Genomic DNA, 15,823 nt, shown 5'->3' with positions numbered 1-15,823 from the left:
TTCCTAAGGAGAAGCATGAACTGAAGGTGTGAGGTTAAAACTAAATACCTTGCTGTCCTGAGGAGAGAGCAGTAGGGAGATGGTTTTTAAATCCTGTTTGTGGGATTTGTGTTGTAATTCTTGAGCATTGGGTTCTGTATTTAGAAGAGCATGTAGTGAGGTCTGTGTCCACAGGGACATGCATGTGTAGATGCCAGTGTCCATATAGCCACAGCAGGGATTTCTGGTTGGTTGGTTGGTAGCTTGGCCCGGTATTGAAGTGATTACACTTTAACTTTTCCTTTTTTTAGCTTCACCTACATGTTTCACCCTTGCTGGACACCCAGACATGGCACCTTGCTGTGATCCAGCAACACAGCTGGATGACTTAAGATTTCTGAAGGGAGGATTTGAGATGGACGTCTCTGCTCAGGAGAATTTGTCAGTGTCACATTGCTCCTTGTCCCATGTGCTGCAGGTTGCTGTGTTGCAGGGCATCTTCTAGATCGTGAGTGGGGTCCCGGCAAGGGCCAGCTGTAGGGCCCTCTGGCAGTCAGGGACTTCGCCATGCCCAGAGCTCAGGTGTTTTCCCCCTCAGCCGTCTGTGGGGAAAGAATTCCTCACCCGTTCAGGTGGCAGATGTATGTTGGGACAGTAAGGATGTGCGAGATAAACAGGAAGGGTTGCTGTGCTCTTTCATATCCGTGATGGTCACATCGACTGACTCAGAATGGCCAATGGCTGAGGACTGCTGTCTGTCATCTCCTGCCCTTTGGCACCCAGGCTTGCCTTTTCCTATCTTGCTTTCAGTCTGCCCCCTTAAAAAAAAAAAAGGAAGGAAGGAAGGAAGGAAGGAGAGAGAGAGAAGGAGATAAAGAGAAAGAAGGAAAAAGAAAAAGAGAAGGAAAGAAGAAGAGAAAGAAAAATAGAAGGAAAAGAGAAAGAGAGAGAAATAAGGAAGGAAGGAAAGGAAGGAAGGAAGGAAGGAAGGAAGGAAGGAAGGAAAGGAAGGAAAGGAAGGAAGGAAGGAAGGAAGGAAGGAAGGAAGGAAGGAAAGAAAGAAAAAGAAAGAAAGAAAGAAAGAAAGAAAGAAAGAAAGAAAGAAAGAAAGAAAGAAAGAAAGAAAGAAAGAAAGAAAAAGAAAAAGAGAAAGAAAGAGAAAGAAAGGAAAAAAGGAAAGTGGGGAAAAAAAAGGAAAGCAGGAAAGAAAGAAGGAAGAAAATGAAAGAAAGAAGACAAAATAAAGAAAGAGCTGAAGGGACCTGCACTATTGGTTAGTTGATGCAAATTTGGCTAAAATACACAGACATATAGTTCTGGCTAGTGGTAGCTATATGAATAAACGTAACTACCCATGGCTGTGGTGTGGAATCAAGCTACTATAGAAGCAAAGCATGCTTTTTAATAGCCATGCATGGTGAAATAGTTATAAATGCATGACTATACAGTGTAGACAGGGGCTGATATATCACTCATTGGTACGTTTGTAATTAGTTGTAAGAACAAGGTTGTTCTTTGCATGTGTTCTTTCTTTGCTGCCAAGCATGACAGAGATATAACAATCTTATAACTTAAGCTTGTAATAAAATATTGTTGGTAACCTAGCAAAGAAATTTCTTAATTAAGTTTGCTATACAAAATCCCATAATGCTTTCTTATATATATGGGAGTTGTGTGTTTTTTGTTTTTTTCTTTTTTTTTTCTGGGACTCCTAAATGACTTTTACCTCTGAATATTATCAAAAACAAAATTTCTGATGTTTAAGAAATATTTCTGCATATTTTTTCCATCTGGCTATAATAGAGCATAATTTAAGGCTATGGGCAGAGGAGGGGGTAAATGATGCATGTAATGATTGTTTTAACATTTACAAGAAAATAATTTATTTAAATTGGATTAAGCCTTAATATTATCACACTTTTCTACCTGATTTAACATGGGGGGAGAGGGTGGAAGAAGGGGGAGAAGGTGATTTCATGGTAAAGTGTTTTAAGTATTTACTATTTTCTTTTCTTTTTGATCTTCCAGGCATTCTGCCCCACAGCCATGTAAATTTTCCTCCATCTGAATGTTCACTGCCGTCTTTTAGATTCCTCTGCTGACAGTGAAGAGGTCACGCTAAATCAAACTGACAGAGAAACTGGACATCAACTTTACCCAGGACGCCCAAATTAATTCTACCGAAACAAAAGGTAAAGGAACAGCAAAGAATAATCTGATTTTGTACATTACCAGTTTTAAGTGTTCCATTCATCACATTAATAACTCTGCTATACGTATTCAGAGTGAGGCAGAAAAATAAGTATCTGCTTACAACATGAGACCTCAGAGGCTTACAGCTTTTTTTCTGTCCCCAGCAGTTTTCATACCAGCCTAATTATTTCTGCTGAGAATGGGAGTCCATGTCCAAACTTTATCATCTTCATCTAATTCTTTTCCCTGCTCCACAGGAGAGGAATCAAGTGGGATAAATTCTGTATCCATATAGTCCTCAAGCTTTGAGTCTACCGATTGAAGTGTTTTGTTTATAATAGATGCTGGTTTGATGAGAAGAAAACTACTATAGCTGAAGGAGTTCCATTAGTGGCAGAACCAGCAAAGCCTGGTTTCCTATAGGTTGGTGTCTCATGGTCTGATGGTGAATTACAATTGTCTCTTTTCCTACAGCAGGGTCATTTGTCAGGTCTCTCTCCCATGTGGATTCTTTAATGTTTCATAAGGTTTAAATTCATGTCACAGCCTTTTTTTTCAGGTAGGGCACTTCTAAAATCTTTCTTATCCTAGCTATTTATTTTTACAAAGAACACGGGAATTTTGAAATCTCTGTGTCCCTACTACATTTGGTTGAAATAGAAAAAAATAAACTGGAAACTCAGTGTGTGACTGCACAGACTTCAATGTCATAGCAAACCAAGCAAAAATGGTAGTATCTTGCTAAGTGCATTGCCTGGTTTTGGTCTGCATTTAAATTCATACCTCCTGAGAGAAATAAGTTTGGATTACTAGTTAGTCACGTTCATCCTGTAGAGCTACTGTCATCAATGGGGGATGTTCTGGCTTTATGAAGCATCAAAGACCGATTATGTAAATTCTTATTAAAGTGACAAATTTCCTTCCAGTCCTATTTCCATTAAAGTCAATTGTAAGTCTCTCATTGCCCTCAACAGCAGCTAGATTTGCTTTTACAACTGTGATCAGTACTCAAGAGGTTGGGGCAGGCTTATTGCCACCAATGTACTGTTAATCATTGCTATGTAAACCAAGAAGACTTCTTTCCAATTCCAGTTTCAGTTTACAAAGCTGTGGGAATTGGAAATCTCATGTTTGTAAACTGAGCAAGATACTTTTCTTTATTATAGTGACATAATACTCACAGAACTCCATGATACCTGTTTACTGTAATACATTCATGTTTTAAATTTAAAAGCACACTTCAGATAAATGGAAGGTTAAATTCTAAACACATTCTTAGTATGTACTTGGGAAGAACAGTATCAGTGGAGTACTTTTCACTTTAAAGTTTATGAATTTCTTTTCTTCCCCTTAATTCTGTGAGGTGTCAGTACTGAGAAAGATGAATCATTTATTAGTGGGAGGCCTGACACATGATGAAATCACTATCTGACACTTCAATGACTTCCAATGTTGTTCTGTGAACATTCGGCAAAGCACAGATGATATGATGTTGCAGTTCTGTGGGTAGTGTTTTCTTCCTTTTTTTTTCCTCAAATGGATGAAGTGCTTTATCATCATAGTGTGTGAGAACTTCCCCATTTAGTATGAATAGCCTTTGACTATTATTAAGAGTGATTCAGAAGCTCTGATGTAGGGAAAAAATAGAACACATCTGCAACTGGCAGAGAAGATCTTTATGATTATATTTCTCCTGAGAATCAGTGAAAAAGCTGAGCTCAATGCACCTTTTTGTGAGGATAAAACAGATAACATTCTTGGCCTGAATGTTAATACAGTAGCATTCCCCTTATGAAGGCCCATGTGAATCTCCATTATGTTACAAATGAACTGCACCTAAGGGGCAGTTTTGGGCTGGCCACTAAATTACCCCCTGAACAGAACAGTCCTTTCAAACCAAAGACATTTAGGATATAAACTGGCATCTGACAATAAAATAATTGGCAATAAGTGACTGGCTGTATGACAAGAAACTGAAAAGTTTTATTTAAAAATAATAATCTCTCTCTAGTGTCTTTACTCCAGTAAGCAGTTATGCAAGCATATTGGTTAAACTTTTTGCTTTCCTGATCTTATTCCTGACTAAATTGCTCTCTCTCCCTCTTTTCCCCCTTCCCAATATAAATGTTTTCTTATAATTTATAGTTTGCTTCTCTCTCCCTCAGCAAACACTGCATTAGTTTCAGGTTATTAAGATGTTTTCCTGCCTCACACAGTTCAAAATCTGAGCAATGTTACTCCTGCTGCTTTCCCAAGCCACATCACTCCAACCATTCAGATGTGCTGCTCTAAGTGAAATGTCACAGGCTGGGAACGTGTAGGTACAGACTCACCTCCCAGGACCAAGTCTGTCATCTAAAAGGTAGCTTCAGGGTTTTCTTATAACTTAACTGGTTTCTCTTTTCGCACCCTCAGAAGCTTAGTACTTTTCCTTGTGAATCCAGTCTTTCCTCTCTCATTCCTTGAACTTGGGACTCTTTTTCTCTCGTGTGCTTTATAGAGTCCTCATCAGTCTGTTGTCAGAGCATCTCCAGGCTCTAAACTGTGTTGGCTCTAAAGCATCCCACAGTTAGTACTGGAAAGAAGCAAGTGACTTTTGGAGGTAGTAAAACCGTCTTAATTACATGCTTGCTATTTGATATTGCGTGTTCCTCCCCATCTCTAAACGTGACAGCCTGCACATATCAGATGTGACAACGTGTGTCGGTAAGTCAGCAAGTACCAATCCCCTTTGCTTGTGGCCTGACTACTCAGGGTTTGAAGAAAGGCCTAACAAACTTCAGAAAGGGAGGAAAATTATTTCCATTTCCAGTCCAAAAAGGCTCTGACCTTGGTCTTTACCATTTTCTTTCCTCATCATCTCTTCATGTTCAAAGCATCTGTCACATCAGGTTTGGATCCTGAGCTTCCCAGAGTGCCCTGGTTGTTGTGGGACGCTTGGGAACTTGGCTTTGCCTCCGAGAGGGAGCTTCCTCTGGTGACTCAACACAGAGTAACATTCATCAATATCTTTCCTGTCACAGGAACTCAGAAATTCCTTGTAGACTTTGTGGATCACACAGCCATTTCCACAAGACGAGGAAACCCTGCACACAGGTGTGTTTGAGGAGGTGGTTGCTGATAGCGAGGGGAGGCTGCAACCCCTTCTGTTCTGATGAGGAAGCTCTTTTTAGGACCACTCCCAAACCTGAGCCAGACCAAAAGAGCTAGATCAGCACAAGTACTTTAAATAGCAGGCATTGGCTAGCCCAGCCTGGAGTGTGGTTCCAGGGTTGTTTAAGCTGATCCAAACCAGAGATGCTGAAGCCTTGCTTTGCATCATGTATATCCCTACCCCATCTCTTGCACCAACACTGGTGCTTGTTTTGACTCTACAGGGAGCTGAAATGGGGAGGAAAGTGTTACATTTTTTCTTGTTAGTTGTGTTTTCTGAATCAGTTCAGCATGGGACCAGACAAGCATCATTGCTGGCGCAGGAAAAGGCAGCAACTGGGGACAGAGGGACTGCAGCAGCCCCAGTTCAGGTCGGATTAGACTGTCGTGAAACCACAGTCTCATTTGGAGCACACACATGAGCAGCTCTGGGAGATTTGAGGGGACAATACCCCCAGGCAGGAGGGGGGGGCCTTGCAACAGTAATCTCTCACAGTAGCACAGCTATTCCAGAGAGAAGATGTATATACAGCAGAAAATAAATTATAGATAAACTCTCCAATCACATCTAAAATACCTAAAAGTTTATTGTCACTGTTCCGTAAAACAAGTTAATTCAACATAGGCTTAAAAGGTGTTCCTTTTGCTTCTATTTCCCCACTACTACCTCATGCCCCATCCTTTTTTTGTAAACCATAAGATAACCTCCTGCCATGGCCATGTTAGGTCATGGTATGATGGGCATCTTGCCAAATGAGGCTGATCTTATAAGCTGCTACTGCCCTGATTGTTGCTGGGACTGTTTGTCTGATTTTTAATTCACTTCTGTGGTGCCCTCATTTTTCCTGCCTGAGCTTGAAGTGGGAGTGTGTTTAGCTGTGAACTACACTGCTGCAAATTCATGGTCTATTAGCACCTTTTCAAAGCTCCCCTCTCTGTTCTCTGAAGAATTAGAACACAACTTAGGAAAAAAAAAAATAAAAAGAAATCACTCAAGGCTATAGCACAGTGTCATTGTTTTAGGCTTTGTTTCTAAAATTATTACTGAGATAGGTTTGTTTGTGTGCTTGTTTGCTTTCCCTGTACTGTATTTGGATTTAAAAACAACAGCATCAGTAATAAGATACTGATGAACCTAAGGTAGATGTGACAGCGTAATGTGGATAGTGCATATACAATTTGTCAAAGCAGATAAAATAACCCCACCTTGGGCAATTTTCAAAAGAAATACACTACAGTACTTGTCAGGTCTGGGTGACTACTCCATAAACATATTACCTGCTGGCATACAAATATCACTTTATATAAAGCAGTTACACAGTAAAAGAAAGGGGAGAGGCAGGGAAAGAACACGGATCTTGCAGAATCCTATGAAAAGCCAAGACCTCAAATAGAAAACTGCTAAAATAAAAATAATTCTAATTCAGAGATAGCTACATTTATGTGTAAACTACATGTCTTGATTTGTATTCCTCATATGATAAAATAAGTCATAATATATTTTATTGGTGTATTTTTGGGACTATATCTACTCTCATAGTTTGGGATACAAAATTAGGCTAGAAATAACCTCTTTTTCATTAGCACTACTAAAAATTTAAGAATTACTGCTGCAGTTAGGGATGCACACTGGCATAAATATCTTGCAGTACAAAATTACTAAAAGCTTCAGAATCAAAATCAAATGCCTGAGTTACTACACAATATCATCAGAGATATATTTTCTACGTTAAATATTTATATTACATATTTTATCTGTCAAGATAGATCCATGGATGTCTTAACTTATCTATCTGTGAAACAAGTAATGAAAGAATGATAGAGGGCAGTTGAATTGTGATAAGATTCCAGAATGTTTACCTGTATATGTATATATGAGATTGTTTTCTAGGATGGGAAAAACAAAACAACGCCTTTTATAACATACTCTTAGAAAAACACTATGGCACTTTCAGCACAAAGTCTGTGTGTTTGCAATACCAATTTGCACACAAATGCATCCAGACTCATGAAAATCCCACATTAGAAATCAAAGGAGACAGGTAGAATCAAAACTATTAAAATTGTAGCCAAAGAATGCAGTAGACTGTGTAAACCACAGTGCATTTAACATTGTGATCTTCAGTGGTTTACTTTGCTATTTCAGTGGTAGTTCCCAGGAGCATGGGCGTGCTTAGATCACAAGTCCACCACCTCCATCATTTATACTGGTAGGAGTCTGTTTTTTTGATTACGGAATGCAGAATCTTCTATTGAAGTCTGGGAATAATGTAGGAACACCTTATGTTACCCTGGATTTTGTATGTTAATTCTAAGAATATGTTGATTTCACTTAATTGAGGCTCCTGGAAGACGAGCCAACCAGCTAGCCAACTAACCCTCCCTCCCCCCAAAAAAGTCAGAGGAAAGGATGACTTAAGATAAGGCATTCATTTGTCACCTGAGAGTTGTTAACACAAAGCCAGCACTCCTGGACCTGAGCACCTTGCCTTTGTCTCCTGCTGAGCCTTTGGGACTCCCTTAGCCAGAGGGCTAAAAGCCCAGGAATTCACTAAAACAAATGAATTTGGCAGGATTGAAAAGGTTCCCTTTCACAACATGAAGGAACAATGTTCAGGAGCATGCTCTGGGTATATAAGGAAGTTCAGCATTACCAGTTAGCCATCAAAGGATTTTGCGGAGAGAGGGCTTTGTGTAGACTGTAATTTAAAATGTTATTTGTGTAATTTTCAATTGTTGCAGTCAATGAAGCTTTTCTTTTAAGTAGACTGTGCATTGGTGTATACTGTAACTGAGTAAGAAAAGGAAAAGCTTGACTTTGGGAAAGGTTTTCATTTTGAATGGGGGAAAAGCACACTCTGAAGCCAGAATGCCTTTGTCTATTGTATATTCTGTAACACCGCATCTGGCGTATACTAAACCATTTCCACACCTGGCATTTCTCATAGTTTACAAAAATGACAGACAGCCTCCAGTTGCCTGCCTGGTATGATGATGCCAGGAGAACCGGGAAGCTTGCTATCCTTAGGCTCTTGCTCGAGTGTTTTGACAGGAAATCATTCTGTTAGAAAATTTCGACCAGTATTTCCAGTTACAAAATCCAAACACAAGAATTTAGGTAGACCAGTCATGTTTGCTTTGCAGGACAAAAATGGCTAATGCACTGGACCTCCCTGTATGTTACTTTTTGATGAGTAAAGGGTTAGAATTGGATGGAAAGCAGACGTGTCATCTTGCAGTTCTAACTAACTTTTTTTTTTTTCTTTTTTTAAAATCAAATAACATCCAAGTATATTCCAGGACAACTTACTTTCCTTCTTCTTTTCATGTATATACCTGCATTTGAAAAGATATGTATCTTCTCCCCTCAAAATTGATTAGAAACTGCCAGTTGCCAAAGAAGAGTTCTTGCATCTTTGCCACACTGTTGAAACATGGCTTTAAAACAAAGATAAGTGGTTGTCTCCAGAAAATATTCATGCTGACAGAGATAGGTGGGATTTAAAAGAGCCAAAATCTTTCTCTCTAGTTTCTGCTACTTGTTGTTGGCCATAAATGTGCTGTTTATTTCAGAACGGCAAGGGGAAGGTAAACAAGCTTCTAGCCCTGGACTAATGCATTTGAAAGATACTCAGGACAAGGGAGAGTGGACCGCAAGAAAGGCACAAAGGGTGTTAGTCATTGGAGACTCCTCTCTGAGAGGCACTGAGGCACCCATTTGCCATAGGAAATTCTTCACTCAGAGGGTGGTGAGGCACTGGAACAGGTTGCCCAGAGAAGCTGTGGATGCCCCATCCCTGGAGGTGTTCAAGACCAGGTTAGATGAGGACCTCAGCAACCTGATCTAGTGGGTGACATCCCTGCCCATGGCAGGGGGGTTGGAAATAGATGATCTTTGAAGTCCCTTCCAACTCAAGCTGTTCTATGATTCTGTGAAATTCATGATAGGTAGGTGTTTGTGGTCACACAAGTCTAGCCATGGTTTACCAGCATTGAGTTGGTATCAAGAAAAAGTGCAAGATAATAGAACTATTCTTGAATGAAAGCGCTCTGGAAAATTGTGATGCTTTTTAAGTTTCTAAGATAGTATTTCTTTTTAATGAATGACAACGGCATTGCTAACAGAAGTTTACTTCCAGAAGGCATCAACACTTGCACGACCTTATTGACAAATACAAAGATTCTGTTAAGTCACAGTGCGAGTGGCTTCAATGCATTTTCTTTGGGGAAAAAAAAAATCAACTCCAGGATGAAATGAATTTGCCTTCCAAACAATAAAATAGCTCAATCCAGGGCCTGGCTACTACAGTTCTATATAGTGATTTACAATCCGTTGAATGATGGGCTGTAAATTTACCAAGAACCAGGATATGATTGGCTTGTAAACCTTAATAAAACAATAAAAGCCGGCTTTCTGCTAACAAGTGTTTAAAATTCTGCCCAGCTAAGTTTAGGACATACTTAAGTGGGGAAACTAACTGACACAGCTATTGTATGACAAAGGATTCTACAAAAGTCTCCTCTATGAACACTGATTGAGAATAAAGATGATTTTTAAGTCCTAGAACAGTTATTCTATTTTGTGAACTGAGTAGATATTCCAGAATAAATGCATTTTCAGAGTATTTAGAAGACTGTGTGGTGAAGAACTTGATAATGCAAGTCAGAGACCAAATTATATCCTATGAAAGGTTAACCAGAGGTCAGGCTAATTTTAGTAATGCATAATGTAGATCAGGCTTAAAAAAAAAAACTATAATAAAAAGTTATCTTTATTTTTCCTGATTTTTATCAAGATAATTCCTTGCAAGGAATTTCTTATCATTTTTTATGTCAGTTTCCATGTGCCAAGGAAGAATATCCCTTTAAATGCTGCTATTGATTAGCACTCGGAAGTCCAATTGACTTTGGTGGGAGTTGCCTGTATTAATCAATAAGGGTATCAAGTTAATGAATAATTCACTTAACAAAACTGCATTAAAATAATACTAAAGATTTGCAAGACTCCTGTAAAGGAATGTTTTCTCACATTCCTAACTAACTACGTGGAGTTAGGGCTAACATGGTCAGAGTGAATGGAGCTCCAGGAACATTGCTGCATCATTTTCAAAAAAATTACACATCCTGCTTCCTATCTTTATTTCCCAGTGAAATAGGTGTTAATAGCTGGAATACCACCTTGTAGCACTTTTTTTTTCCCTGTTCTTTTTCTTTTCACAGAATGGTTGAGTTTGGAAGGGCCATTAGGAAGTCATCTTGTCCAAACCACCTGTTGACGCAGGTCTACCTAGAGCATGTTGCCCAGGACTGTGTACAGATGGCTTTTATTCTTAACCCTGGAACCCCTAGATATACATAACAGCAACTGACCTTCTGGCAAGAAAGCTTTAAAATATTAATCTTTGAAGATTATGACCACTGCTCACCTTCTATCAGAAGAGTTTTTGAGCGTTGCACAGATTTCTGGAACATGCCTATTTGATAATACTCATTTGTCTGCCCCTTCCAGGTTCTGACACTTACAGGTCTTGCATGCGGGTCTGTACCATCACATCTGAGTACAGCTTTGCGATCTAGATTCGTGTTTAATAACTTCATATTTTCCAAGATGATTTTCTGTCTTTTCATAGCCTCCATAAGGAGAAGCAGTGCCGAGTTAAACTGGATGCATTTTACCTCTTAAACAAACTATTATTGGGGATTTATTGGAGTACTGATGTGCCTAAATAAGTTCTTTTTCTTGTATTTCTTTTAGTATTTTATTCCTTTTAGTATATTTGGAAAGCCAAACACTTTTCTGAAAACCAAAATCATAGAATCATAGAGTGGGTTGGGTTGGAAGGGACCTTAAAGATCATCTAACTCCAACTCTCCAAAGCTTCCTAAGAATAAGCCATAATCTGTAGGTATGATCTAAGTCAAGGTCTTCCAGCTGATCTAGGTAGAAGTTTTATGCCTGAAAGCTGTATGGTGTTAAGAATTTATCCCTCTATAGCCTGATAAATATACAGATGAGAATTATTTACACTCTAGAGATAGAAAAGGAGAAAATCCTTCTAACCTGTCTAGGAGATTTACCAACTGTGCTGTTTCACTTAAACCACTCTAGTCTTGGACAATAATCTGAGTGATATGCAAATAATTATCACATCAGGACTTTTAGCAAAACCCAGTGCTTTGTATTTGAATTATTAGAAGCTTTTAATGACTGGTATATAGTCAGTCACAAGACAGAGACATAGATATATAGTTACACATTTAAAAGCCTCTATTAAAGGCCTTTTTAGCTTTGCTGTGAATTTACAATTTGAGAATTTCCAAGAGAGTATATTTTCTGAGACAAATTTCATCGCCTTAGGATAATTCCCCCCCCCCCTTTTTTTTTTCTTTAATGTGATTTGTCATGGTAGAACCTAGACATTTTCCATGTGGGTTTACTCTGTGCTTTCTGTGGCCTGCAAGGAATTAGTTTTAATTAATGAGACTGGCAAATGCATTGTTGAAATAGTCGTTGTGGCAGACACGCCTTTGTTTTAACAGTTGGGTTAAACAGCCCCTTTATCGGAGCTATTAGCACCTAATATTACTGTCTGATTAAAGATCATTCAGTGGATTATCCAGTCCCAGTGCTTCTGCATACCCCCAGACAGGTGCTCAAATAAGAAATTATGTTAAGTAAATTAGCACTAGTATCACATCCTGAATGGCTTTGTCTTGGCTGCAGAAAAGAAAAAGTTATGGGGCTGCTTGCGTATTTTTTGTCACTCTTAAACAGCGGGGTGACTTGTATAATCCCTGGAGATTTACATTGCAAAAAAGGTAAGATCACCACTAAGGCCTTTGTTTTGTAGTTGACCTGGTCTTATCTCATCAGAGAGTACTGTGCCTTTCCTCCTCTTGTGTATTAGAAGGATAGGTGTGCTTTCACACTAAAACCAATACTTTTTTTTTTTTTTTTTTGGCAGTGGAGGCAGCATATAATGTAGACTGTTTATCCTGTGTCTCTCGTAAGGTATTTTATTTTCAATTCATGCATTCAGACGGGGCTCATAGGTAAACTGCAAATAACTTAAGAAGGCAGGAAATCCCACAGGAGTTCACAGAGTATAGTTTACCTGACAGTTCACTTTAATGGGTGAAATTAATCCTTGAAATTAATGAGCACATGTCCCCTGACCTAAGTGCATCCTTTTACATCCTTTGCCAGTCAGATTTCTGGCCCAATTGTGTTGGATGGCAATTTATAGTACTTTTGGTGTCCCCCTGAAAAGCCATGTGTCTGCAGGTTTGTTGTTGCTGGCTGTGTCCCGTCTCACCTGGGGACTGTTTCTGACAACAAGGCCTCAGGGGAGAAAATAGTGGGGTGATGACAGACAACACCCCAAATGGTTTGTGTGCCTTGGAACAGGAGCAGTGTGTGTCTTTCCCCTGTTGATTTCTGTGGCAAATCTCCATTAACTTTGAAAGGGCCAGGAGTTCAAAATAAGTTGCTGGGATGAGGACTAGGTAGGGCTAACATAACCTTAAGAACTGAGTAGAGCTCTTTGTAGGACATGGAGTTTTCTATGGGTATCTGTGAAAGAAGCGTAATAAAATAAGCACTATTTATCATTGAAGCGTTGCTCTTTGTTTGCTGCTCCCTTTGGAGAGGGTGTCAAAAGGACATGCTGGTGTCAAGTGGATTTGGACGTGTGCTACCTCACATTGCTTAAAAATATGTACACACAAAATGTCTCAGACTACATCTGCTTAGTTGGAGGCGAGTGTCTAAAGTGCCTGGGGGACTGTGACAAGAAAAGTAGCTAGCTTGGAGGCTCTAGTTCAGTCTTTCTCTAAAACAGACTGCCAAACAGACTGCCTCTTAGGTTAGAAAGGGAGCTTTAGAGTTGCAACACAACATTATGAGACAAACCTCTTCCCTCCAGCCACCCCCCACCCCCCAAGTCCCTGAAGCATCCCACTCTTCTAAAAGATGCGTTAGATTTATCAATAGACCTTTCTTTACTCAACTTTGCTGCAATTCCTTTTGGGAAAATTTGGATTTTCATCAAAGACACAGAAGACTATAAAATTGGAAGCAGATGTGAGGTTGGATTGGATAGTCCTGTGGCTGTTTCTTTTGTGGAAGCACTTTTGAACAAATCCAGCCTTATGTGCTTCTTGCTGTCTTGCCCCATGCAACTCTCTTGCCTGCTTTTTACATTTTCCAGAGAACCAGGAGGTGCAGTGCGAATAACTGATGTAAATGTAAACTTCTTCCCTATCACATCATCTGTCTCTTCATTTTCCAACTTTTCCTGTATTCTTTGGAAAATATGTTTAAACAATGCCCTCGGTATTTTGCATTGTTAACAAAATACAAGGAAATAAAATCGGTGCTCTGCACATGGAGACTGAATTTAGTAATGTTTACTAGTACTTTTGCTAGCCTGGATGAACTTTATACCTGGCCTGTATATGATGCTTTAATTTACTGGCAGGCTTTAATTTGTTGAAAACAAGCTTAGGGCTCACTTAAAGTCTGTATTCTGTCATAGCGATGGTGTTATTAATGTAATTGATGAAGTAGGGGGAGGAGTACAATTTTCAGGATTTTTTTTTTAAAAAGTGCATTTTTCTGCAGTGTCTTTGACGCCACATGCATTGTGCTGCAACGAAAAGAGGAGCTAAGCAACAGAATTGACAATATTGTTTATCTTTTGGTGATGTTTCTTCAGTTCTAATTTATAGCAGAACTATGCCTGAGACCAGTGAATTATGGTTTCACATCCAAAGCTTGCCAGAATTCATGAAGGCTTACCCAGGCTGTCCGAGTTTTTATAATCCTTAGCTCTGTGTTTTGTATCTGCAATATGTGGACGCGTAGTCTCTTGGGAGTTGATCTTTTCCCAGTGCAAGGCTAGTACCTTATGAAGAGAGTTTCTGGTGCTATTGCATTTGCTCCCAAAGGCAGCCTGGCAACTGCTCTGTTCCGAGCCTTCGATGCACTGATAACTCAGCACAGAAATGCTATGCTTTCACAGGGAATAACAACAAGCCTGGAGGACCTATCTGTGTTACTCGAGGGTTAGCACAGGGCAGGTTCACTGCTTCAGAGCTTAATGAATTGGTGGTTTTGCTCATCCTTTCACCTTAGGCTCCCATTACACAGCTATGCATGCTTTCACTTCCTAGGTATTCTCTCCATAATGCCCATGACATGCCCCCTCCAAGCTGCTTCTTAATTCATCAGGAATCTGCTCATCCCCCTCTTCAATCTGCCTAATCTCTATGTGTTATGCCTGCCGTTTCTGTGTCTTTTAAGAGCCACGCTTCTTCCACAGGGTCAACCTCACTTTGGCTGGCTTGTCTTCTTGATTTCTTCATTGGTGGTGCTAAAGAGAGTTGATGAGACAGGAAGAAAGCAGCAGGGATTGCTGAGTCTGAACATCACTTCTGCTAAGCTTGGAGCAGCACTGAAGCTATTTTAAACAAGGTGAGGAAATAACATGCCTTTTTTTTTTTATGGTAAAATAGCCTGTCTGAGGTATTGAAGTGTGAAATTCAGACCCTGAGATTTAACTATGGAGAATCACACGTGGGAGAGTAAAGTGGCAAGTTTTCAATTAAAAAAGTTATTTGAAATCTTCCTTATACAAATACAAATTAATAATTTTTTGGAATAGGTGCACATGCAATGTGATTGTTTGGTGAAAAGTGTATGTGTCTCAAACCAGGAAATCAGAATTCAGCCTTTACAGTGCAAAAGAGAACAGATCCAGTTCAGCCAGTGGATGAAGTTCATTTAAGGCTAAGCCCAGCATTGAAAAGTGCACGTGATGCCAGAAGATCTTCCTAATCATGCGGTTGCTTATTGAATCTCCATAGTTCACCATACAAAATAGTGCAGAGATGAAGTGTGGGTTTAAGTAAATGACACTCACCAAAATTTTGTAAAATGAATGAGGGTCCAGATTCTATTCTCAATCTCACCTGCAATTTCTGCCTCATAAAACAGATAAAAATTGGGGTGTAGATAAACTTTTTTTTTTTTTGCAGAAATACAAGGTTACCTTGAATCTCTGACTCTTTTCTGAATGATTAACCATGAATCACTGTTTTTTACAAGTCTCAATGCATTTACCATATGCCAGGTGTCGCAAGAGCATGAGAACACTTACTAAATTGAAACTGGCTAAACAACTTCACACTGGCATCCCCACATGGTAGTAGGAGTTTTGAGAAGGAACTACTTGAGTTTAACCTTCCTAGTATGGATAAGATGCTCTCATCTTCTCGAGCGTAATTATCTTTCCACCCCCGCTATCTCATCCTTTCTATTTTTCCCAGTAGGAGGATCAAAAGAAAGTTAGTTAACTGCAGCATTCATCAGATAATCCAAGAGACATTAATCTAGAAGACAGTATTACCAAATAATTAATTCATGGGTTAATTCCATTCCTATTTATCTGATTTTCTTATGATTGCGAGTGTAGGCTTCTCAACCTAAATCTTTGTA

At 39.3% G+C, this 15,823-nt stretch overlaps 1 long non-coding RNA gene across 2 annotated transcripts in view; it reads left to right on the top strand.

Moving 5' to 3' along the window:
- Window positions 1–1,063: 1,063 nt before the first annotated feature.
- Window positions 1,064–15,823, top strand: part of LOC106041722 (uncharacterized) — a 47,972-nt gene continuing 33,212 nt past the window's right edge. For both annotated transcript variants that reach the window (XR_010829305.1, XR_010829306.1), the window contains exons 1-3: window positions 1,064–1,252; window positions 2,008–2,171; window positions 14,649–14,800. This is a non-coding gene — a long non-coding RNA (uncharacterized lncRNA). The remainder of the gene's footprint in view (window positions 1,253–2,007; window positions 2,172–14,648; window positions 14,801–15,823) is intronic.

This window comes from Anser cygnoides, chromosome 2, assembly GCF_040182565.1.
Source record: "Anser cygnoides isolate HZ-2024a breed goose chromosome 2, Taihu_goose_T2T_genome, whole genome shotgun sequence".
NCBI lineage: Eukaryota > Metazoa > Chordata > Aves > Anseriformes > Anatidae > Anser > Anser cygnoides.
This window is presented reverse-complemented; position numbering and strand designations above follow the sequence as displayed.